The sequence below is a fragment of the Vidua chalybeata genome, chromosome 1, assembly GCF_026979565.1.
Source record: "Vidua chalybeata isolate OUT-0048 chromosome 1, bVidCha1 merged haplotype, whole genome shotgun sequence".
Classification (NCBI taxonomy): Eukaryota; Metazoa; Chordata; class Aves; order Passeriformes; family Viduidae; genus Vidua; species Vidua chalybeata.
In genome coordinates this window covers 115,268,528-115,295,496 of record NC_071530.1, presented here as the reverse complement: position 1 = coordinate 115,295,496, position 26,969 = coordinate 115,268,528, and the positions used below count along the sequence as shown (strand labels likewise).

Genomic DNA, 26,969 nt, shown 5'->3' with positions numbered 1-26,969 from the left:
ATGAATCTTCCTCTAGCATGAAAAAAACTCTCCAACCCACACTTCTACATTCAAGTTTCCAAGTAAAGACTTTTCATCAGCAAGTTATTAAAACCCCAAGGCAGTAAGAATTCACTTTAATCTCTATTCTATCTCTGCTTGAGGACATCTACTTGCTTACCCTGCTTCATACTCAGATTGTCAGTTCTCTCTTCACAACTCAGTACAACCAGGAAGAATAACTTGGTTCCTGATTATTCAACTGTAATTGTTTCTCTTTGGATGTTTTACAGCTGGAGGAGGAAAAGATACAAACAGGTGACCTCAGTTTTGACTTTAAATCAATCAACAAATGAAATGTTAATAATAAGAGACATGAAACAGACACATTACCCATGATAGGAAATACTAAATCTACAGCTGAGCTTCAAAACAAAACCCTACAGTCCACTTTGCTGGGAATAAGAAGATATACAAAGCTTTGACTTGGGGTCAGGCCACAGGGTCAAACATACAAAGAGGATATAAATCAGACATTATTTCTAAAACATACTTGCCAAGGGACAAGACAGTGAGTACGGAAGTATTTATGAAAACATATCAACACTGAAAAAAAGGCAAGTACAAGGGCGTGCAGATGTCAGCCAGTCACAGATGTCCTGCCTGCTCTAGCAGTCAGACCTAATCCCTGTCCCCAGCCAAGCTGGGGGACTTGGCTCTCACATACAGGTTTTAAAGCAGGGGAGCTCCCCAGGACAGTATATAACTGGGGAGTACCCCAGGACCCACAGTACTGAGCAAGCTGGGGATTCAGGGAAGCTCAAGTCAAGACACCTCAGAGAACACACATTAAAAACTTTTCCTAGAAACTACATTAAACCGTTACTGTTGTTTATCAAATATACCTAAAACTGGACGACAACAAAGTACAAGGAGTTTATAGCCTCCCTTTGTGACCTGTTCCAATACTACACTATCATCATTGATAGGAACAGTAAAAACAGTATCACATTTGCAGGGAAAAAGAGTGCTGGGTATAGGATATTGATTATTTAACTTCAATGAGGCTGTGGGAAGAGTCCTTGCATCATGCCTGGCACACTATGGAAAAGGGATGTTTTACCAAAAGCCTTCCTTTCTGGACAACAAGAAGTGGAGCCCACTCCAGGCCATGGACTCAGCGTGTAGGATTACTCAGCAGATGGTCATGAAAGCAGGAATTAAGTGTAATGTGCCAGCTCTGCAAAAGCCTACCTTCATCAGAGGTATTTAATAATAACATTTTTGTGCTGCACACCACTATTTTGAGAAACAGAGAAGCAAACAGCAATGTAGTTACTGATGCAACTCCAGCTTAGAGACAAGCCCTTTGAGATAATTCTAAACAGAAGGAAAAAATACATAAGATGCCACAATTGATTACTTTTCTTTGTTTAAAGCTAGTCATAAAAAAATGTTTCTTGTTTATGCAAATTATTGCTAATTAGAATTTCAGCGCAATGGCAGAGCATTTCCATACCCTGGAGAAAGCAAATCCAGGACCCTGTTCATCTCCAAGTCGCAGGAAGCTGGCAAAAAAGCAAGGGGCAAGCAGCCAAACCAACCACTACTGCTAAGAGCACCATAAATCAACAGTTTGAATCCAAAGGCTTTACGTTTCCTTTCTAAGGACTCGGCCACTTATTGCTTCTATTAGAAACATTTATCAACCTTGTATCAGGTCACTAAGGAAAAGCATGAAAGAGGCAACAGTTGCAGAGTACCTCCACAGGTTTAAGCTTGATTTGAGCCACTTGACTGTCAAATATCAAAACAGGAGTAAAATTTAAGAGACTACAATCTCATACTGTTCTGACATAACTCAGCATAGCATAAGATAACATAGAACTCTGACACTCTTCTTATACTTTATAAATAAAAATATCAAGCAGTCACATCATGCAGGACAAAAAGCCACGGACAGCCACAGGCATAGTCTTTAGACCACTCTCACTCTCATTTAACAGCACTGAGTCCAGGGAAGAAGGAAAGAGCAGAGTATTTAAAAATAAACCCCAACTTTACAAAATGGAAACAGAATTCACAAAGCAGATAGGTACTTCAAAGCACCAGTCATAAAAGGAAAGGTGCATGGAAGCTCGTAGCTAGTGCCATCAGTCCATAAAGCTAGGATGCAGTTCTACCCTGAAGCCAAAGGGCAACTAAGACACTGTCCCATCCTGTCACTCATCCTGAAACTACCCAGCAATCCTTTTTAAATAATGAGATGGACTGCTAACACTTACACTGGTTAACCTTTGGAGTCTCAAAAGAACCCACAGTTAAGAAAATTATGCTGGTCATCAGGGTAACAAAAAAAAATATCCAAAAAAAGCAACATTTTTCTACATCAAAACAGGTATTTTGCACTGGAGGCACCCACATATCCCTAAAGATGCGCATTTTGATGATTCCAACAGGCTAATAAAGTGTTGATGTGGCATTCTTCCTTGTGAAAGTTGACAGCATGATGATCCTGCAGAAAATGCTGTGCAAGTTATTTAAGAAAACAGGCACCCAAACAAGTACTAAATCCCAAACATCCAATTTGAACATTGTGAAGGACAGTATGAGGCATATAAGGAGATGCTTGTGCAACAACAAAATTAATCAAAATTATCAAAAGTATTATAGACAGAAGGAACAAACTTTAAAAATAAGTCCAACATCTAAAGAGGTATCTATCTTAATTTTTATTGCAGTACTATAATTTCTACTCCTACATTCACATAGTGTACAAACATTGCATTTAAATAACCAGTTATTACCAGAGAATCAGAAGATTTTGCACTGGAAGAGACCTTCAAAGGCCATCCAGATCCACCCCTCTGCAATAAGCAAAGACATTTTCAACTAGATCAGATTGCTCAGACATTCAACCTGACCTTGAATGCTTCCAGAGATGTGGCATCTACCACTGCTCTATGATCATAAAAAGCAGATAAATTTTCAGAAGCACGCTTTCTCAGACCCTGCTGAGAAAGTGTTTCATATGATGCAATTCAAGCAGAATATGTTTCAGTCTGCTTGACACAAACTAGAGAATTATTTTATAATACTTTCAAGAAAAGGTAGCATACCAAAAGTCACCATTTGATCACTACCTAAAAGAAGGTAAAATAAAATATGTGGGATGTGAACAGAGTTTGACAGGCATTCCTAAAATACATTTGACATTATTCTTTTATGTGTTTTATGTTTTTAATGATCCTGATAATCTTTGCTCATTTTACATGCAAATAACCTAACTATGCAAGTTAACTTTTTAATCCAGCAAATTTCAAGTGAATTTGAACACTTTAACAGTTGTTGGGAACAAACTTTCTTTGTATTGGCAATACTTGAGCATTTACACTGCATAGCAATTTAATCAGGATGTTATAATTTGGTTCTGTGTGGATGTCAACTGACTTGCTTCAAAGTCTGCTTCACATCTACAGAAGTTATTCACAAAGAAGATGCAATTTTATTAATCACATGGGCTGAATACAATGTCTAAGGCTTCAGCACATCTCCCTTTAGGAAGTTAGGATCTGCAACTCCACATATTGAAAGACTTCCCCTGAAAGTAGTAAATGTATTTCTTGACTTGTTGCACAAATCCAGTTTTGTTGGTCCTGTACCAGCACATGAACAGTTTTCTGCCCAATCTCTCCTATATCCACAAGATCTTGGGCAGGAACAAGAGAAAGGAAAAGTCAATACAAGAATCCTTAACACAAACATTTTAACTAAAAATTATCTTTTTTCCCTCAAGTCTGCCCTCTTTCATAAAGTGCCAAACATCAAAACACAAACTAAAGTTCTAAATCCTAATATTTGAAGGAACTAAACCAGAAACAACTTCAAAATGCCAACACAAAGGACATCTAAATTAACCTATTTTTTTTTTGTCCATAGCTTGCAAACAGAATGTTTATGAGAAGACTCTTATCTTGATTTACATAACTTGCAAATTGATGGAAAATTCATTACATCCCCCTATATAAGTTATTCCATGATTAATTATCCTAATTTAACTACCCTTGCTTTCAGGTCTAGGGTGACACAAAAGATTAAATTAAAGGCTTCATACAACTATTTTCCCCCAAGTTTGTTTAAACTTCCAATACAGTAGATTATCTGTAAGCACCAGGAATTTCTCTATTCTTTCAGTTTAACAGCACTCTTCCCAGTGTTTCCAGTTTAGACATGTAATACCAGGCCAAGTCACTGGTGCTGTGCAGGTAAACACACAGGGCAGTAGCTGCTGAGGAAGAGGAACAGGAAAGCTAGACAAGGCCAAGTGAAAGATTTCATGTTTTAGCATCTCCCAATGAACTACAACAAAAACTGGCAAGCTTCCATATTCATTTTTTTAATTTGCTGATGGGGATATATGTTCTCAGGAAAGTAAAAAAAAAAAAAAAAAAAAAAAAAAATCAGTCCTGTGGCCAATTCTGTTATATCAATACCATATCAATACCTCTTTTGGGTAGAGTGTGGTCACACTTGGGTCAGAAGGCTGGGGACCTGGCATGGAGTTGGACAGCAGGCAAGGGGAAATGCCAAGGATCCTCAGCCCCAAGCTTGGCCCCACACTGATAAACCCACAAAGAACAGGCTCCTGTGAGGTTCTGCGATGGTTCAAAATTACACAGGGGAAGGATGATATTGGGGCGCTGGAGCACATCCAGAGGAGGGCAACAATGCTAGTGAAGGGTCTGGAGCACAAATCTTATGAGGAGCTGCTGAGGGAGCTGGGGGTGTTTAGTCTGGAGAAAAGAATGCTCATGGGGGACCTTATTGCTGTCTACAATTACTGAGAAGAGGTTGTAGCCAGGTGGGGGTCGGTCTCTTCTACCAAGTAACCAGTGACAGCACAAGAGGAAATAGCCTCAAGCTGTGTAAAGGAAGGTTCAGATTAAATAATAGAGAAAATACTTCACCAAAAGAGCTGTCAAGCATTGGAGCATTGCCCAAGGAAGTGATGGAGTCACCATACCTCTGTGTACATGTGGTGCTCAGAGACATGGTTTAGCGGTGGACTTGGCTGACAGTGTTAGGTTAATGGTTGGACTCAATGACCTTGGAGGTCTTTTCAAAACTACATGACTATGATTCTCAGGTGAACATCTTAACACCCTGTCGTAAAGGAAAATGCTCCCATCCATGTTTGAGAGCAACAGTGCTTCCCCAGAGAGGAAGCTTTCAAGCCATGGAGGATAATTTTTGAGGAATAAAGCTTTAAGTTATTAATAAGAATGAAATCTCTTGACCTAGATTTTCTTCAGCTTAAAAAAAAAAAGCATATATGCACACAACACAGCCTTTCTCTACAAACACAAACATATTACACTCATCACACAGCAGAGCACTTCAGATACTTCACAGAGAAACCAAAAAAAAGGCTTTTTGTGCTCCTCCCTCACCCAGCTTTTTCTTAAGAACGTGAATACAGATGATGTTTGATTAAAACAGAAACCTGAACCCCAAGTTGCACGTATTTACTTTTCAAAAGCATTTTACAATTTGATTTTCTTCTTGCCTGCTGTGATAATTGATGAAAACTACACAGGGATTAAAATGAGCACAGGTGCGTGTCTACACAGTTCAAAGAGATTTGATCTCGAATGAAAATAATAATAATAATATTAAAAAGCTTGAGTATTTTTAGGAGTGGATTTAACATAGCCTAACCAAATAAGCCTAGATTAAAAGTAGGATTTTACAGTCCAGATTTCATGTTACTGAAATTTAAAATGTGTATTTCATAACATATCAGAAACTTTTGCAAGCAGTACCTGATTTACTTGCATTTACAGCCCTCCATATCTTACATGTCAGAGCAGATCCAGAGAAAAAATAAAGGCACTACAAGCAGTAAAAGGTACTAAAATACAAGGGCATGTGTCACAAAAGACATTTGGCACTAAATCAACCTTATTTTTAAATTTGTGAGAGGTAAATGGAAAGTCTAAGAGCTGAGAATATCTTTCTGCCAATATACAAATCAGCACAAAACCCATGCTTATTTTCTTTGCCAAATTTATCCTGCTACAGCTGAATCACAACTTCCTTGCACCCATGAGGTCAGGAACTATTTGAAAAGAAATGCACAATACAGCTAATCTTTGTGTCAGCTCATCATACCTAATGCAAAATGCATGATTTTCCCCATTTTTCTGTCCCAGCTTCCTCCAGCAAAACTAACTAGCATGTTGTTAATCCCAAATTTGTTGCACTACTTTGTTAAACAGATTTAAAAGACAAATGCATACAAATCACACGGGATAAAGAATTTATTCTGTGGTCAAGGCTTACTGCTGAGCTTCTATTAAGAATTAAAAAAAAAAAACCCAAACCAACAGCACTCAATTGTATACAAAACAAATTTATTTGTCTCAAAGGAAGACTCTACACTTATATAGACATTTTTACACAACAGCTGCTTTCTTGCCTAAACTACCTAAAACACTGTTCCTACAATAACATGTATTCAATCTTCTTTCTGAAGCAGAATCCAATATATTTTTAGGCCTCTGAAAAAATAACAGCAGGAGATTACAAATATATGGATCAGAGATGGAACAATTCCCTGTCCTCCCTTCCCTTCCCATGCAGGGGGAGCAAGCTCCTGACTCCGTCATAAAGGACACAAGAGCTAATCAGCACTTCCTCCCAACAGGCTTAATTTTCACTTAAGCACCTTTTTGAGTCATGAGAATGAGGGAACACTGGCAATCATTTCACAGAAACACATCAGTGAAACTGTCAACATCTGAAATTTTCCCCAGTGGCCCCCTGCAACTTCATTTACCTCCATACATTTTCCTGTACACCTTAGCCACGGATTTATACTTTTGTAGCACCCAAATATAAATTAACGCCAACGCCATGTCAAACATCTTACTGACTTATTGGTTTTGAAACCCCTGAAATTTTGACTTTAGATTTTCACACAACCCTCAGAGGACTCACCAGGGCATGAAGCCCAGTTTTGCAATAGACTGGTAAAGAAACTGAAATGACATGAAAACCTGAAAAAAAAAAAATTGACCCACCACAAACATATGCTTCTAGTATGTTTTCTTTAATCAAAAACCCATCCTATGCCATTACTACACAATTAAGAATATTTCTTTTAAATCTCTTAGAATTTTCCTGTTGCTTAAACCATCTTGCATGCTTGCTATTGATTTAACTTAGAAAGGCAGGGGATTTAAATAGCTCCCTAAATGCAAAACTTTCAAGGATAAACAAAAGACTGCCTAAAGAGAAAACAGTCTTTTATCAACTTCTTGTCAATTAAACACATTGCTGAACAAATTTAGTTGCAAGATCTTGTCCAGGCCAATATTAAATCTTAGATGCAGTTCAATTTCTGCACACCACATGTAAAACTACAAAGATCATATAAATACAAAAAGCAAGACTACTAAAAAAGTGAATAATTATTTTTTACATTTCACAAAATTCTGCAGGTCAGTTCAAGCCCTGAAGAAGACAAATACTGATTTGTTGGTTTTTGGGTTTTTTTTTTTTTTTAATTATAGCATATAATTCTGTACATAAGAAACTATATATATTTACTATAGAGTTTGAAAGCAACAAAGAGGGGACTAAGACATGCATTGAAAAACACTTAAGACTTAAAATCTAAAATAATTTAGGCACTTTAAAATAACCTAAATATAAAATTGCTGTCATTTAGTTTTAATTAACACATAACCAATTTGTTTTCTGCATGAATTTGCATAGCACATGGCTAATTACAACCTAGTGAAGAGTCTGAGGGGAGGGAAGGCATAAATCTTTACACAGTTCATCAACAATAAAAACCAAAATACCACAGTAAGAGCGTTTTGGGGTTTTTTTTCTTTTTTTTTGTGACAGCAAGTATAAATAAAAACATGCTTTTTAACACACAGGCAACTAAACAGGAATAAGACTGTAAAGTGAATCAGTGCAGGAAAACCAGGATTAAGGCTGAAACTTTATTCTAATCCTTCTGTTCACAGAAGTAGCGGTCACCAGGCAGCATGTGGTCTGGGCATGCACCTGCAATACACAGGCAGGATTTAAAAGTACTTACAAAGAGATCAAGTTTTCTCTGAGAAAAGTTTCTCTTTGGCCTAGGAAGTGGAGTATCTGCCTTCTCCAAAAAAACAAACAATAACCATGCATGTCAGCTTGTCAGTGATTTTGCCAGAATGATACCCTGGATGTGCCACATGCACAACCCATCATTCCTGGGGATTGACTTGACAGTAGGAAAAAGCTCAAGAAAAAGCAAAAAAAAACTGCAAAAACAAAAACCCCCTTGCTGCGAATATATTAAACAGTTCAAATCAATAACCATACCACACTACTACTTTGTGAACCTTTATGTAAATTCCTGTATTAACTGATGAAGTCTACCAACTTGGTAAAGGTCTCAACAAACTGAGGAGCAGAGGAAGAATCCTTCAAACACAATGGAATTCCCCTAACAATTTAATAATATTATCATTTATCCGGTGCCGCAAAATAACTAGAAAAAGAACAAGGTTAATCTTTCCTTTTTACTCACACAACTTTTTCTGATACTTTTGTACTACTACATTAGGTACTGCAGGAGGAAACTTCTGGCTGGGCTTGGCACCTCAGGAATTCTTGCTGTCTATCTGGGAGCTCTTCTGGTGCACCTGGGAGCTAAATGAAGATTCTCAATTCCACAGATCCATTTTGTATCACGGAAAAGATTGAGTCACTACTAAAAAGTGCATGGTGGGGAGTTTCTAAATCCTGTGATTATAAGTTCAGCATGGGAACAATAAAAAGTGACAGAGCAAGAGACATTTTGCTTACATTTGGTGCTGTTTCTCTTGGAGTAGAGCTGAATTTGGTGAACTATACCCATAAACTGGGTTCAATTCCTACCCTATTATTAGCCAAATACTGACAATAATAAAACCACAATGCAACACTGTGAAGTGGAAATGCTTGGAGGCTACTTTCTGACCCTTTCCCTCAAGCATACATGACAAGCTGATTGCTACCAAGATTGGTTTCATACCACTTCATACTCTACCACTAGGTTCTTCTATTGCCTGAAGGGTCAGCCGCAGTCCAGCAACAGGCATCACACAGCAAGGGACAACTTACTTATTCCTGTACACCATATGGATGCTTGCTCATTTGAAATCAAGCTACAGGATCACATCACTAAGTAAACAAAGAATTTTATGGCATTCATTATTATTTTAAAGCTCTCAGACATCAGCTGCCATATCTGACTATGAAGAAACTGTCAGAGGTAAGTTAACAAGCCCCTAAAAACTGGAAGTCACTGAGCAGACACTAAAGCCAGTACTCGGAGAAATAAAATAACATTTCAGCTTCAAACTGTAAACAGTTATGTTTACATAATTAAGATACGCAAATAAGGATAAACAAAAAGGAAGGGAAAAAATCTTTAAAAGCTGACTATATCTGCAACCATTTTCCTACTTACAAAGCCACAGCCTTGACTGACAATCAAGTACTAATACTAATCATTATTTAAAAGTTCATGGTAATTATATAACTTATCCTTTTAAACAGTTTACTGTATTAAATACTAAACAGCTTTATCCTGCATAAAATCAAGCCAAGATACTACAGAGCCCCTTTACTGCAATTCTGTTTTTCCTTTGAAAAGCAAACTTATTATGTTCTATAAAGAGAATAAAGTCTCTAAAAGAAGACTAAATTCTTTCTTTCTTTTTCAAAGGCAGGCTCTGAAGAGATTGCATAAAAAGAGATTTTATTCTTGGCTCAAATATGAACATTTGGGAATCACTACTTTTGAGCAAGGGCTCACCCACTTAAAGGCAGAATTTATTTTGAAAAGTGGTGTGAAATTTCAAGGGAAAAAAAAACATATATTTTGCACTTCCCAGCTTTTGGTACTTTTCCAGTTAAGACAAAAATCTCAAAACAACCTCTTCCCCATATAACTGTTTTCTCATAGATGCTGCCAAGCTATCTTATACCAGCAGCAAGAACTTCTACAAGAAAGTAACTATTTCCAGACAATCCAACTAAGAGGACTGATAGGAAGATAAAAGTAAGAGCATTTCAGATATTTTAGGAGAGAACCTGGGAGAGGGACCTGGGGAATACATTTCAATGGGTGCCCACCTCAGTCTGCCTTGTCACCAGTCTGTTCAGCATCCTTCAGAAGATGTGGGGGAGCAATGCTGTAGCTCAGCATTCATGGACAACCTCTCAAAGCACAGGGCAGGGCAAGAGTTTGAGCCTAGCCCTCCTGCTAAGGACTACGTTCCTACCATAGCTAACAGTCCTCAGAGGAGCAACATTTCTCCTTTGGATGCAGACCATGTACTGGAACTGTTTCCCCAGATTCAGTCCAAAACAGCTGCAGAAAGGGAAAGCTCATTTAGAAGATTAGATCAGGTCCCTACAGAAACATTTCAGACTTTTAAACAAAGAATATTATTTGTGTGTGGACACATGTGGACACCATCATGTTACAGAAAGAATACCAAGGGATGGAGAGGAAGATTCAGTCTTCTCTCTCCAAGATGACTCAAGATTACCTGCAGACATCTACATAATGTTTCTCGACTGCTGAGGAATGTTGCAGATTCCACAGTTAATGGTGCAAATCAGAAACCAGGTCAACTCCTTTTCCCCATCTCATGCATGCATGCTTTCCTGAAAATGCTCTTTTGTGTATTCTCATCCTGTTTAATGCAAAGGATTTGTTATTTCTCTCTATCTAAGATGCAAAATCTCAACTATAACCTGTGAGCACCCTACATGGCTGAATTCCTGGCACAGCATCCAAGGAATCATCTGTCATTCTTTTAAGTGCCGGTCACAGAACTAGAGACACCAAAGGATTCAGGAGGGATGGCCAGGTAGATCCTATGGTCCAAGCCAGAGGCCAGCCATGCCCTAACTTAGGGGAGAGGCAGGCCAGGACATGTCCTGTGGGCTCCTGGAGGAAGCCTGAACTTGGGGCACACCAAGGAGGCTCTGTGCTTTCCAGGGGCTGTCTCTTCCCAAGATCACCAGGAAGCACAGCTGCAAGGTGCACCTGCTGCCAGGACAAGCCCAACATGTGCATCTTGCCATCAAGATGGAACAGAGGATTGAGGAATTACTCTGCCCAAGCAGATGTGTCTCCATGAGCTGCCTTTACAGCAGGAATGGGAAAAAACAGCATCAGAGGGTGGCTATTTTGATAACTGCCCTCCTATCACAAGTATCAGTCACCAGCTAGAATTACTGTACCTGGCACCAGCTCATTTCTTCTTTTCCCTTTTTATTTAAATACCCACACCCTGGAATGTACATAGGAGTAAATTAAGGCACTTGTATTATATAGGTCAAGTCCTGGCCTGTTCATCTACATACATTAGCATACAGGTAAAAGTACTACACACATCAAAAATGAACCATTAATGATTAACTCAAATACACATCCTAGGCACTGTTAAAACAGGAAAAACAAAAACCAACTAAAAAAAATTAACAGAAAAGTAACAGAGACAGCAAGGCGGATTCATTTGAATCTTTTTCCCAAGAAAATTTTCCCTTGTGAACACTTAGATGTATTTTATGAGTAGACAACATAATAAAGCAGACATCTTAATTTTATTTCACTTTACATTTTGTACATAGTCAGGCTGAAGACCAAATATATAAATCAAGATCACTCTGATCTGTCTAGAAACGTGCTTTTAAATCATCTGAAAACTTTGTACATGGTTTCCATGTAGAGATCATCTCTTTTCATGAAGAACATATCCCCTTTCTTCCCAAGTCAGAAAAGAATTGGTTAAAACAAAAACCATCATGTAATTCAGAACACATAAACAGGTATGTTCTGTAACTTCCCATCAAGGAAAGTTCTCCTATACTTTAAGGTCTCAAAGTCTGTGAATTTGTGATCAGAGACAGCACAATATTTAAAAAAAAAAAAAGAGAAACTGGGCAACAACCCAATGGCCCACTCCTTTCACTGTCAGAGGCCTTCAGAAGTACAAAGCAAAGAAGCCACAATCAACTTGGCCATACTCTAGCACTGTAATTCCCTCCTCCATATCCAAACTCTGCCTTTTCTTCACCCTTGGAGAACACTCATTATAGGTGCCAGTGAAGCTTATATGGCAGTGACTACAGAGTTTCTGACATTCTCATTTACACTTTTATTAATTGCCATGTCAAAGAGTTAGTTGATCATGGAAAAAAATTGTAAGAGCTGATCAACTTGGTGAACAAGATATACTTCACCTCATTTCTGTTTATCTTCTTGTCAGAGACCGCAATCTTTGCGATTATGAAAAAGTGAGTTCTGACATTGACTTGAGAAAAATCCCAGCCTAGGAAAAATCTCTGCATTTCTGCATAACTCTGCAAAACAACTTCAAAGAAAGAAAGAAAAAAAGAATTTGTGCCCATGTGACTGTTCTACAGAAGAACAAGAGGCCATTATCTCCACTCCAACATATCAGTTATTCTAATAACACTTAAAGTGAATTTTAGGAGTTTGGTATTCTACATATTACCTAGCAAGAAGAGAAAGGTATTAAGGAAACTATGGGAAATCCACAGTTGCAACACCAGAACTGTAATGCAGAAAGGACTACATGGAGGACTATTTTATTGCTTCTTTCAGCTCAGTATGTTATGGTACTAAATTACACTTCATTGAAGCCAGACTTCATGGGGATTGTTAGCACTCTTCTGCCTGGTTCAACATCAAGAGCAGCAAATATAATTTTCAAATATAAAAACATGGCTTTCACAATTTGCACTAAGTTGAATGAAGTATTCCATGAAAGCAAATCACACTGATTAAGGAACAGGTTTTTTTTGCTTCTCATTAGAAGTTCAGTTTTAAATTAGTAAAAGTTCGAGACATGGGAAAAACGTAGGAGAAAGACTGGAACCTCACAGCAGGCAGTTTCACATTAGACAGTGTCTGTATCCCAACTACCATAATACAAGCTGCCTCCTTGCCTTCATGTCCAACTCAACCAGCAATTCCTTCAGGCTTGAACCTGCAGCAACACTTGACAGCCTCTGGCCTGCAGAGCTGCAGTACTATGTACTGCAGTACCACGTCCACGGCGAGAGCTTTTTGGACAGCACTCTTTGTCCTTCCAGTCTGCACCTCGTTGCCCCAGCTCAGCTGTAGCACCTACAGGGAGCAGCGTTTTCAGGGAAAGTGTTCTGGGCACACAGCAAACTGGAACAAAGCGTATTGTGAGAGTGAGCATGGATATATCAGGTGGGCAGCTCTTCTACTCAGCATCTGTGCTGGTCCCCTCTGAGCAGAATATATAATACCATCAGTAAAGGAAGACTTCACTAGTAGCATTTGATTAGCCTTGACCACAACAACAGCACAGAAGGCAAATATTCCTCTCTGCTCTCTGGCTCAGTAGCATAGCCCACACAATTTAGTAATATATACGTAAGAGGTAGAGTGTGAGGATCTGATTTCATACTGGGGCAAGGCATCTTGTAAAAAAAAAAAAAAAAAAACTTTTCAGCAACAGTCACCCAGAAGTAATATGGAAATCAAATTAGTTGATTGCAACAATCTAAATAGCATCTTTTGATATGTTCATAGAGGTTTTTGGATAATGAAAGTTTAGAAGGAGAAATCCTGTATTTTATTAAATTCAGCATAGATGGGGGACAGGGCCTCTCCCTACAGCTTTTGCCTACTGCGTTTTAGGGCAAGTAATGAAAACATTAATGCAGCTTAGCCAGCAAAGTACAAGTTAATTCAGCTTCTATCTCCCCAAAGCCTATAATTCTCTGGTCTAGTCTTCATGAAGAGCACTTTAAAATGTTCCAGATATAAGATGAACATCCATATAATCACCTCTGCACATGCCTGTTTATGAGAGGTATGGATGCTACTCCAGAAGGGACTGCAGAGCACACAGTTCTCTTCCCAGACACTGGAAGCAAAACCAGGTGTACCTGCAAGGTTAGGATATAAAAAGTAAACCCAGGAAACTGCAGGGAGGTTTCACCAGGACACTACAGATAAGCCAGTCATGAGGACACACAGCTGTTTCACAGCTGCACATGGAAGCATGAGCTATAAAATTGACAGAGCATGGGCTTTGGGGACAGAAGTGGGGCAGTAGCAATGCAAGGCACCAACAGAGGGAATATCAAGCAAAATTCAAGAGCTGCTTAAGATGTGAAGTGCCACTGGAACCCAGGGAGGCCACCATACTTTTAATTCTCCTTATGTTTACAAAGGGGTCCTCTAGGACAGTCCTGTATCAGTTCTTTTAGCCCAGCATCTGATTTCTCACTCTTCAGCAGATAAGCCCTTACCGCCTGGAGTTAAGGGAGGCCTCCCCTCCTTATTTTTTTCATTCACATTCAGCACTTATTCAGAAAAATTTTCTTGAAACATCCTTGATCCCTCTGGCCTGCATAATAATGCAGGTGATCAAGACTAGTAGGCCACTGACTCAATTGTGTTTGGGAGAAAGTCTGCTGCAATAATCTTGTTTTAGCTCATCAGCACTTCTGTTCACATAATTCTTTGTCTTCCTGATCCAATCTCTCATTTAACTCATGTTTGCTGCCAATTTCCAGGTTCCTAGGTCAGAAGATGGTGTTTCACACAACTGCCTAGGATGCCAGGATGGATGGCTTCACAGCTGGGGCCACAGCATCAGAACATCACAAAGGTGTACAACCAACAGACTTTTAGGAATAAATAGTATCAAAAACCAAAATAAAATCAGAAAGGCCAAAGAACAGTTGGTGGTCCCACCTCTCGGAACTACAAAATACCCATTTAAAATTCCACTTCCCATTGCAAAGAAGCTCCCAGAAGGGCGTGCAGCAAATTATTGCCCTGGATACTACCAATTTTACATTTGCTGAGTGAAAACCATTTGTCTATTTGTGTGCATTTCGGCAATTGCACTTTTCATTCATTAAGATGAGAAATTGCTTTTTTTAATGCAATCTGCTACTATTCAGATAGCAAAACAAAGTAATGTCTGGTAGCAGGCTTGCTGTTTTTGGCTTTAGAAGGGTGGGGGTTTTTTTCCCTCTCTTCCTGTGAGAGGAAAGCTTTTCCCAAAGGATTCAAGCAATTTCATAAAACAAATGTAAAAACAAAGACACTTTTGTTTAAAGACTGAAGGGTTTGTTTTGGTTTAAGGGAGGTTGAGAGGGAAGGAAGAGAGAAATGATACTGATCATCTTTCAATTAAACACGGAAAAAAAAGTTCTCAGTCCTAAAAGAAATTTGTGTGATAGCAAAACTTGCTATAATAAACAGGCCATCAGAAAAAAAATCAAAATTTATTTTTTAAATAAATGAATTTATTTTAGTCACAAGTGAATACCTCAAATGACTACAGCAAAGATCAGAGGAAAACAACATTTCTCTTCAAATAAAGAGGACTTTGTGCACTCCTATATGGTGTGTTTCATAGTCAGTGTCTCTTTTTCCTCACAGTCTATCAAAGAGACAAAAAGGGGCACAACGGGCTAAGACCTGAAATCTGAGGTTTTAAATTCACAAAGATTCTGGGGATTCACTTCAGGTAGAGGTTCTGAAGCTTAATTTCATTTGCAGGAAATAGGACCCAATATTACAACAGGAATAAACCCCAGACTTGTACAGAAAACAGTGCAAGATGGAGCCAGCAGCAATAAATAAAGACAAAATTAACTAGAACACCTGAAATCCTTCAGTAAAGCATGTATGGAGGAAATCTGAATATGCAGGCCTTCCCATCTGCAATGCTCCCCAAGCATTTGTACAAACACACTGCAGATATCACACATTATGGAACTGCGATTCTAGTTTCTGATTAGCAGATACTAATTAATAAAATTAACTGATTACCAGTAAGTCCCTATATATTGTATCAAGTTTTACTATGTAGAGTGACAATCACAAGTGATCTTCAGTGACAAAATAACATCTATCCAAATGGAGTAAAAGCAAACCATGAAGTTCCATTCACACTGCCTACCATTTAAATTCATTCAGGATTGACACTCACTGCAATTATCATTGAACACCCAAACTAACACACTGGGACAACCCAACAGTAATAAAATTCAGTAATATTGCAGCTCAGAAAGGCAAAACAGAGATAATAAGAATCTTGCAATTAAATACAACATGCACATGGAATGCATCACTTTACTTGTACTTACATAAGCAATTTACAAATGTTAGTAATAAATATGTATTTTTCAAAATACAATCTTGAAGTACGTGGCTGCATGAGAAGTGACAAAAGGTTCTTAAGTAAGATTTTTTAAATGGTCTAAACCCACTGGAGTTAAACAGGAAGACAAACAGCAGATGGACAAACACAGCAACATTAAGTTTTATATATACATGAAATAAAGTACAAATAAAATGCATATTATCACCATCATCCCAAAAATGTTCTATTCAAGCATTACTTAAATGATTCTTCTCCATCCTAATTTAAACTGCATATGTCTATATATACACATGCATACATGAGAAACAGTTTCCTTGTGGTTGCCTGACCTCCCAAGTAGTAGCATGCATAGATTAACTTGTCAAATAGAGAGAGACAACATACAAAGGTCATTAGAAATCCAAAGGTCTGGGTCCACTCATGAATTTGGGTAGCTACTTAAAACAGACTTGTCTAGTTCTGTGGAGAGGCACTGGATGAAGAAAACAATTCAGACAATACTCGACTCTATCATTATCTTCCCTGTCCAATGAAGTCTTAAAACATTTCCTCCCATTCCTTAATGCAGACTTTTGCAAGACCTCAAATTGTAACAGGAAATTATTTGAGTGATTTTTGTTTTTAAAGAACACAGCAAAGCATCAAGAGACAAGTTCTCTGCTCTTTGATTTGCTAAAGACTGTTTGAATTTAGGTTGAATCTCTCCCTTGTAAACATGAAATAACTTTTCCACCACATCCATTAATATTTGACTTGAAGGGACTTGAAGGCTGTCAAGTGAAAGATGTTATAATGCCCACCACAGCCCTAGTCTCATCTTTTTTAACTTTACACCCAACACTTGTATAATAGGGCAATAGCAGTAAATGAAAAATAACAGTAAGTAAACAGCCTAATAATGCGTGCTAAAAGCTACCAGGACAATATATTCAATTTTCCCTAGGATTGTTTAATTATTCTTCTGATGGCTCAACACAATCTTTTCACAATTACTTCCTATGGGGCATGCTGACACATTGAGTTCATTACATAGCTCCTCTTTAAAGCAAAAAATACACAGGCATTTAGAGCAAACACCTAAAATTCAATAGTTCAGATTATTAATAAACTACACTGTAAGGGAGTTTGCAACTGGATTATTTCTAAGGAAGTAAGACACCTGCCTTATAAATTCAAAATAAATAGTCATAAAGCAATATCAAAATATTCATCTTGCTTTGATGTACAAACACACTCAAAGCACCTTATTTTTTCAATGGGTCTTCTCAGAATACATTCACACAGGTGACATATTCTTTTTTGCTTTCTGAAGTCATCTCAAAACTTCCAGAAGTTTCAGTGGGCATACACAGACCAGCCACAGGACAGTTTATAAACTGAGAGAGACTGATGCTATGGCAAAGCTCAAACAAGCTCAACATGGCATAGCCTTCAAACCACACATGCCACCTTTACACTTTCAATGGGGCACATGTCTCTTCACTGTGTACCAGTCAAATCTTCAACACTGTCACTAGAGAAAGTGTGTCTCAACTGGCACACCTCATACCTCAATTTCCTCACCTCAAAAGTGGTTATGTTGCATTAGGCTTTGCATAGCTCAGCACCAACACCTCGGTCAGGTACTACAAAACGAAGCCAAAGACAAGCACGCGTCCCCCCAACAGCTCTGTACTTCATCTACCCCACAAGGCTCTGCCCAAATCTCTCCCCAGGCAGCCTCCTACTCCCAGGAGCACAGCCCCCAACAAGAGGATGCAGGCAGAGCCATGAAACACTCCTAAGACCAGAGAGTATGAAATCAGGCAGAGGATAAAGACAGGCACTCATTTGACAGGAGAACCCTTTTATTTATTTATGGGCGCAAGTCAGTCAACCTGACCTCCAGCCTGCATGTCCATTTATGCATTTTCTGTCCCACACATATTAATTTGTGGTTATCCTAAATATTTTATGAGTTAAGCTTCATTCCACTCCATTATGCACTAAAAAGAGAACAAAATAGCTACTAATGTCATAGATAAGTGTCTTTACTTGCTATAAATTCCATCCACCATCATGTGACTAGACAACACATGCTCCACAAAAATAAGTGCTTCTGCTTATCACACCTCCTTTACTGAAGTGACTTCTATTTCTGTTGATTAACTGTGAACACCAAAGCATAAAATATAGTGGCTTCAGTTACCTGAACTGCTCCATTCCTCAACAGTCACATGTAAGCTTCGATACTTAGCTGGGACTCAGGATACTTACAGCTAGGAAGGCATCCAAAATCTGACAGTAAGAAAACTCCTTTCAAATTCCCCATGCGCATTATCCTTGTACTCATCCATCAAATTACCCTCCTGTACACCAAGTTTTTAACCCAAAATCACAGATGAATCTTCAGTTTATGACCCTTCCTCTCCTCCAAGAATTAGCCCCAGGGAATGTCTAAGCAGCTGCTATCTCCCTTCTCTGCCATTAGTAAGATACAAAAGCCAGAATAGTTTAAGTTTTGGTCTCTCATCTAACTCCAGACTGTTCACACTACATGATCATTGTAGCTTGGACGTCCATCTACATGTTCCACTAGGATTTAATATTTTCTATACATAAGTGCCCAGAACTATGTACAGTATTTGATACAAAGTCACTCTAATGCCTTGCCTAATAACTTGTCTACCTTCACTGAAGAGCTCTTCCTCAGCATCATGTTTGCTCCCATTTCATGGTCACTATCAAATAAGAGTCATCCCTGTTTGTCTATGGCGATCAGGTCTTTTCCTCCAAACCTGTTTTAAGGGATGACTTGCCAGCTGATAGCAGATGTGTTCTTAATAATCACTCAGTAGATAACTTTGCTTTTAGAGCTACTCAACTTCCTGACATTCCTATTGTTTCAGTCATCACAGGCATTCAATTCTTCCTGTCCAATAATCCAATCCACCTCAGTGCTGACTACATTTCCCAGCTTGGCCTCATCAGCAATCGTCCTTCTCATATAGTTATTTCAGCCAGTATGGTGAAGTAAAAAGACCAGCTCCTCCCTAATACTGATGCAAGGCATGAATAATTCCTTTATTCAGGCAGGCAAGCTCATCATTTATCCTTCAGGAGACACCTTTAGCTAAGCCTCACACTTCCAATTTAGTTATTTTTTGTGTATATACATGGAACTGAAGCCTTCTGCTCCTATTGTCTAGGACATTCAGTATATTTAACCAGTAATATGACTTTAGTCTCCCATGACCTAATTGTGGCAAATACATGATGCTCTTTATCCTGTTTTCCACTTACCTTTGTATACTTAATTACTTTTTCCATTCCAAATTTATTCCAAATCTTTGAATTCTATTGTGACTAGAATAAAAGGTGTGAAGATATTCTCCTCCTTTTAAAATAACTGGAACTATACATCTTTTGCTATCACAACTGCTACCTTCAGCCTCACAGATAACACCCAATTCTATTTTTTAACCTGGCTAGAGTGCCCTGCATCAGCTCTTTCAGATCCCAAAAGCAGAGACCCTTAGACTTAGTTTAACTGGGAGCAGACATAAGACATTTATTCCAGTCATTTCCATTTGCCACCCTATCTTTCTCCCATATTCAAATCCTCATGCATATCTAAAACTAAACAACTAAAACAAGAAGTGCTAATTTTAGAGGCATCAAGCATTTTTCATACAGCCTGGTCCTTACAACATCATAGCCAATTTCTCTTCTGCTCTTTTTCTTTTTTTTCCCCTCTCTTCATCTTAAATTTCTTCATCCCCTAGCTTTTGGCACTTCATATGCTATCCCTGCAGTTTCTGCCCTCCAACAATCAATCCTCTCCTTTACTTCATTCCTTTTAGGTTTTCTGGTAACTTGCAGTATCTTATTCTCATAGCAAGGTCTACAGCCCAACTTGGCAAGCTTTTCCTTCTTCTTAAAATGCAGTTTCCAAGCAGCTATTGTATCTTACACTGAAGACACTCCAAGCTTTTTATTTATTTATTTATTTAAACCTCCAACTCCTACAGGCCTTTAGCTCCATGGACAACACAAACTAGTTCTTCTAACTTCTCAGAACTTGTCCTACTAAAATAAAGCTTCCTTGAAAGAAAAACACTTTGTAGTTGACATGTACTTTACCCTTCAGTTTGATTCAAAATTATTAACTTGTGGCTGATTAACACATGTGCTTAAGGCCTTATGGAAGGGAGCCATAATCTGGCAGCAGAAAACAAGACATACTGTCAGCCAGTGAGAGACCAGAGATGTTCCAGAATTTAAAGATACACCCTCTAGTTCTGGGCAGGCTGTAAACATAAGCCTTCATTTACTCTGCATTCCACTACAATTAATGGCCAAAATCTACCCTATGAAAATTCAGTGTACTGACTTCTAACTTAAGTAGTCAGCACTGGGAAACATACTTACAAAAGCCCTTTTGAGAAACACCTTCCCTTTACACACTAGCACACTATCCAAAATGAGCTCTGTAGCTCTGAGCAATCAAAACATGTTTGCAAAGTTGCGTCCTACCATTTGATTCAGTTTTGCCTCAGTAAATCAACCTCAGACCTCCAGATTTTGAAACAGGAGCATGAACCTTTAACAGAAAACCATCTCACATCCAGTGGAAGACTGTACCTACATTAAGTGCAGCAACAACTGGATCTTCAGTATGGTCACCACAAGCCTAAGAGGGGCAGATAAGGAGGGTGCAGGTGGGCAACTGCTACAACACAACACAGGAAGAGCCTCTCTATCAAAGTGACACTGAATGATCTCCACAAGAACCTGGAAAACATGGTTTCCCTCTTAACTTTAGTTTGTAATACAATTTGCTTAACATGGATGCACTGGCATGAAGGCAGCCTAGGCCTTCTGTGAAGCAGAGTGAATTTGCTGGCACAGGCTATCAGTCCCATCGAGGCAGTAAATCACACTCACCACCACATTCCTGGTATGCCTGCACCTACACAGCAGCACACCGGCACCTGCCTGCTGCCTCCTGAAAGCCAGAGGGGAAACTCAGTACTGCAGCATGAAATATCAACTGACATGCTAAGTTACCAACCCACATGAAATGGGGGCCCTGAGAGGGCACGCAGCTCTGTCAGCTCCAACAGCCCCACAGCAAGGGCTGCCCACCATCCATGAAGGATTGATGGTGGTCTCTGCATCCACCACCATCATGTTCATCTCCCCGTGGAGCACCCCCAGGCTGCTGGTGCCTTCTGCTCTCATGACCAGTCTCACCAGTTTAAGCCAAGCCTTTCCAGCAGCAGGGTGGGTGTTCTGCCACGCTCCAAGCTGGGGAGCATGGCACTGGACACCTTGAAAAAGCAAGTTAGCCATGCACGAGGAAACAGCATCCTACCTTTCACTCCAGAAGTGCTTAAAAGTGTTTTATCCTGTTAATTCTAGGTCAGTTGAGCACACATGTGGTATGGATTACACTGACCCTTTTAGAGCTCTCAACATTTTTAAATAAGTAGGACACTTAACATCAGACGCCCATAAAGCTGCATACCTCCTTCCTGTACACCACACACCAAGATCTGCCAGTGGGCTTTAAGGCACAACTAAGGAATAGTTGCTTTATAAGCATGGCTCTTATAGCACACAAATACAAATGTGAAATAATTTATAAATGTCAAGTCTGACCCTGTACCACATGAAATCAATACAGGCATTTTACAAAAAATGCCTCTATTGGATGAACTGAAGTGACCTTTGCAAAGCCACCCAACAAACTAGGGCCAGATATACAAACAGTACAAGTATTTAGTACAGCTCAGTACAGCTGGGTGATAAAAGGGTCTACATTAAAGATAAAAGTTGTCCTGATGTTTACAAAATGCAACAGCATTGTCATTGCAAGCACAAAGAATATGTTTCATCCTTAAATATCTGAGTATCTAGAGACTTTAAACACAAGGAACAATCAACATGCAAAGGACCATAAAATACAACCTTAAAAAGTTAACACTACGATTCACTAGAGATGTTAATTTGCCAGTGCCAAGTCTTTGCAGGTTTTAACCTTTTTCTCTGCACTATCAGCAGCCATACGTATTGGACCCTTAGACACAGATAATCCCATTGCGTTCCCTCCTTTTCACAGATGCCTGGCCTGAGCGAGGGAAGGAAGACGAGCAGGGAAAAAACCCAACACGTTTAAGTAAATTACCTTCTGGAGCAGTCTCCTTCCCTCGCCCAGCTAAAGTTTGTCTTGAGGTCAGATTAGCACTCCGAAAGGAGAGCAGGCGCCGGCAGGCCCCTTGGCTGGCGGTGCTGTGACAGACGCGGGGCAGACCCAGGGGAGGCAGCCATGTGCTCAGCCCCGCATCCCCCCGAAAGGGCATCCCGGGAGGAAGTTCTCACTACGCACCGACTCGGGGAAATAACTCGGAGGAGTCCAACAGCTATCGCTTCCAGCGGCTTTCTCCTGGGCCATATGCTTTCCCCTGCCATTTAGCGAGGCATTTCAGACGAGCCAAACCGCCCTACCCGCTCCGCCGCGAACCCGCTCGCGGGCTGAGGGTCGGAGCCGCCGCCCCGGAGGCGGGGGCCGAAGCCGGCTCGGCCGGTGGGGCACCACCCGCGGCACCCACCCCACGGAGCTGCGCTCCGTCCCCGCCGGGAGCCGCCCGCCCGCCGACCCCCGGCAGCGTGGCTGGGCTGGGCAGGGCTGGGCGGCTCCTGCTGCAGCCCCCGGCTGGGGCGAGCCCCCCTCCCGGCTCCGGGGCAGCGCAGCTCCCCAGCCCCGCTGCAGCCCCTTCGCCAGACAGCCGCCGGGCTGGCAGCGCGGGGGTCCCGCCCGCCCCCGCTCCCGGGGCCGCCCCCAGCCAGCGGGGGAGCCGCGGGACGGAGCCGCGTTCGGCCCCGAGCCGGCGCCGCGCTTCGCCCTTACCGTCCTGGCCAGCGCGGCGCGGGAGCCCCCGGAGAGGAGCGAGGTGAAGCCGCGGAGAAGCGCCAGGAGCCGGGGCCGAGAAAGCCACCGCCGCCGCCGCGAGGAGAAGGCGGAGGGGGCGGAGGATCGGCGGCGGAGGGGAGGAGACGGGGGCGGGGAGAGCCCGGGCCGCTGGCAGCCGCCCGCCCGCCGCGCAGCCGGCGCTTCCTCCCGAAGTGCTGCCGAGCCGAGCCGTGCCGTGCCGTGCCGTGCCGGGCCGGCGGGGCGGGGAGCCCGGGGCGGGCGCTGGGCTCGCCCCTTGCCCGACCCGCGCCGCACAAAGCAGACTCGCTGCTGCCGTCTTTGTTCGGCCGAGCGGCGCCGGGAGGGGCGGGCGGCGTGCTGGGCGCTTCTCCCACACAGAGATTGTTCCTCCGGCACTGGCAGACGCGGAGCAACTTCACCGGAGTCTGTGATGAAAACTCCTCCACCTGTGCCAAACGCTGCTCGGCATCCAGCACTAAAGTCAGCCTACGCGCGGTGCTTCAGCTGCCTGTTTATGCCTCAGGAGTTGACTGGTGACTCCTGTTAAATTAAGGGTGGGTTTTTTATTGCTCAGGGTAGATGGCATCGCGAAGATTGGTATCTTAGTATTCTGTGCTTGGCAGCAACCAAGAAGCATTGAAAAACGAATTTCAGATATACCTTTGCCCCATTGTCTGTGGTAGGTTACAGATCTTTCAAACGTAGCTAATCATATTGATCTACATGTCCAATTAAAGTACTCTTCTCAAAGCTTTTTTTTTTTTTTTTTTTTTTTTTTTCCACCGTATTTTAGTGCTCATCCTATAAATCTTCTCCAAGCTTACCGATTTAGACATTCAGGTCAGGTACCTGAGGTCAACACATGCAGTCCTGTCACACCAGTCAAAACATGGAAGTGGGAGAATTTCCCCTCATTCGCATCTAACTTAGAAGAAACTGACAAAAATACCCTTCTAGGAGGCCTTCTCTGAAGGATAGTTAGACTTTAGTCGTTTGCATAGAGGTGGAATAAGCAGTCACTGTATATCCACAAGTGGACTCTTAAGAAGGCAGCAACAAAAGTGGACTACCCTAGGGTTGTTATAACCAGGAGTAAACTCTAAGCAGCCTTTTTTAAAAGGTCTTTTCACATAATGTTCATTAAGCCCCAGCAGTTAAAAGATCCCACCTGGGAGCTCTCACTATGCAGAGTTCTGCTTCCCAGACTGAGAGGGGCAGAATAGCACAGGGCTTTAGATGTTAAGCCAGCTCCTCAGGTTTAGTACTAGGCCATGTTGCATTTTTGTGCTCTAAAGAAGCAGATGATTTATCAGTTCCCCTAGCTAATTAGCTAGAAATTTTCTGCATGGTCCATGAGGTATGTGAGGAAGGAGGGGAACCTGTGCATTGTGAGCTCTTCCGCATTACCACGTGGACCTTCTGCTTCTTGCACGTGTTAGCATAGCTGCATCAGAAAAAGGGAATGAAAGGTATGTGAATTTGAACATTTATTCCTGTCGCTGTGTTGTGGGGGGAATAATTTTTTTTTTTGTTGTTTTATCTTAAAAAATTATGTGCTTGGGGGTAAAAAGTCTGAAAATGTAAAACAGTGTAATAAGCATGAAGAAGCCTGCCTAAGACATCAGTCAGGCTTAAATAAAGCCAGTGTGCTAGAGGTGTAAGATACATCCTAGGTGCTGGTGAGATCTGCTTGCTGCATTATGCACTAGGGCCAGAAGCCAACCATCAGCCCTGCAGTGTGTGCTGAATGGAGCCTCTGCCACACAATGGCATAGTCATTTGTCACATGTCCAATCCACAGGCATCCCACCTCTTGCGGCCAACTTTTACAGGATGTGCATTGTGCCCTTCATTCTTTAGGCTGGATGTACGTAGTAAGGGGAGGAGTAAGTAAATGCAACTGTAATGTGAAATTAGATGACCTGTTCTGGCCAGGAAATTTCCCAATTCCTAGTTAAAACAGAGGCTTATCAATATTTTAACTTCAGATGAATATGCAGACGTTTGCTAAAGCCTAGGTGCACGTATAGCAGTTCTGTTGTGCCCTTTCTGACAAAACAAGAACTATGGAGTTACACTACTTACGCTACTACCTGGTACTTATGCTACTTACACTACTACTTACGCTACCTTACACTACTACCTGGTAAGTTTTTCACACCCAGGCATCAGATGATGAATAACTTTATTAAATTATGCCACACTGTGCAGCTGCTGCATCTGGGAAAAAGTATGGAATCATACAATTAATGCTTCACATTTTAATATAGCTACTAAAAAATTATCTTTTTTCTCACTGTCAAGACTAGTGACAGAAGCCTCAGACAGATGACCAACCCATTGAAGCAGTAGTGAGAGGTCCTCCCACTGCAAGGCAAGCTGCAGCTCATCATGAACACCCATGGACTTTATCAAAAAGTGCCAGATCCTTTTAATGAAACCAGCACCTGGCCCTAAGATGACATTTAAGGGTACATTAAATGCACCTCTTTGTCCTCGTACGCGAATGTTTGTATTTAAAAACACTATAACCCCAGATTTATAAATCATACCTAAGACAATAAACTAATTTTATAAACATGCACGTACCCAATTAAATTTGTTCAATAAGGCTGCTAAATAGGAGTAAAAATTGTCCATAAGAAATTGTGTTGTCTGGAACTAAGTTAAGAACCCCTGGAAATGAACATAAAATTATCACATTCCAGACTGATTTCTTCTTTGTGCTTTCCAAATAACAGATTATTAAAAAATGCATGAATCCTCTCAGTCCATTAAAATATTTCACAACTTTCAAAATGTTTTGAGATAAAAAAAAATTAAAACCCCACCTATTGATCATAATTCTCTTCCTAAATCCATATTCTTGTAAGACCAAGAATAAAACATTTCTTGCTCTAATCAACTGGTTTACTCAGAAACAGCTGACACCACTTAAAATCGTGTTAATTAACGCAGGTTCTCAAGGTCCAGTTCTAATGCAGACAAGCTGTGTCCACCTTAAACAGAGCCTCGTTATTGTTCACGCTACTTGAATCTGCCATTAATAGTAAGTCTCCATCTCACAGCTGCTGCTAAACCTAAGGCCTGCTTGCATTCAAAGAGGATTTCAGTTCTAGTTTGGCACAGTATATGCTATTCACAAAGTCACCTGTAACTGTAAGAATGACTGAGAACAAAGCCAATCATTTTCCACTTGTTAGCTCTAAAATCCCTGCTGTGGAAAGTTTGGGGTTTTGATATGTCTTCCTTATGTAGACTTATGTGTAATGCTCAAATACATTTAAAAATGCAGACTGCTGCCTGAATTACTGCAGCACTCAGGCTGAATAAGCCACAGCAACTCAAGTACTGAGTGGTGCAGCCTTCCTAGCTGCCCCTACCCCTGTAAGGGTGTGTAATATTTATCCTTGTAAATATTCTCTCCAGTTTACTGACCAGGAGGTGTGAGCTGGGGTCAGCCACAAGCTCAACTTGTTACAACGGGTTACAAGCTGTAACCTGCAGCAGCTACCCCTCACCCCCCGCACCAAGTATTTTAGTACACTCAGCATTAGTTAAATCCATTAGTGAAGCATGTGCATGATCTCTGATGGTCAACCTGGTCTGCCTGCTCAGACTATCCAGCTGTCACCTCAGCTGTGCCTGCTGAGGTGGGAGTGAGCTGGCCAGACAAAACACTACTTTAGCGATCACAGCTGGATCAGCCTGTGTCTGCACACTACTGAGTTGTATGTACACATTCAACAAAGCTCAGTGAGCAATATTTCACAAAAATGTGGCTGGGTTCTCTAGTCCTGTATTTGCTCTGGATAATATTATATAAGTTT

At 40.8% G+C, this 26,969-nt stretch overlaps 1 protein-coding gene across 4 annotated transcripts in view; it reads right to left on the bottom strand.

Moving 5' to 3' along the window:
- FAM110B (family with sequence similarity 110 member B) overlaps positions 1-23,203 on the bottom strand; it is a 117,394-nt gene extending 94,191 nt beyond the window's left edge. The window contains exons 1-2 of one of the 4 annotated variants that reach the window (XM_053938559.1): positions 22,594-22,722; positions 161-272 (exon numbers count right to left, since the gene is read on the bottom strand). The gene's annotated coding sequence lies outside the window, so the exon portion shown is untranslated. The other 3 variants (XM_053938565.1, XM_053938553.1, XM_053938575.1) reach the window with 3 other exon arrangements.
- Between the last annotated feature and the right edge of the window lie 3,766 nt (positions 23,204-26,969).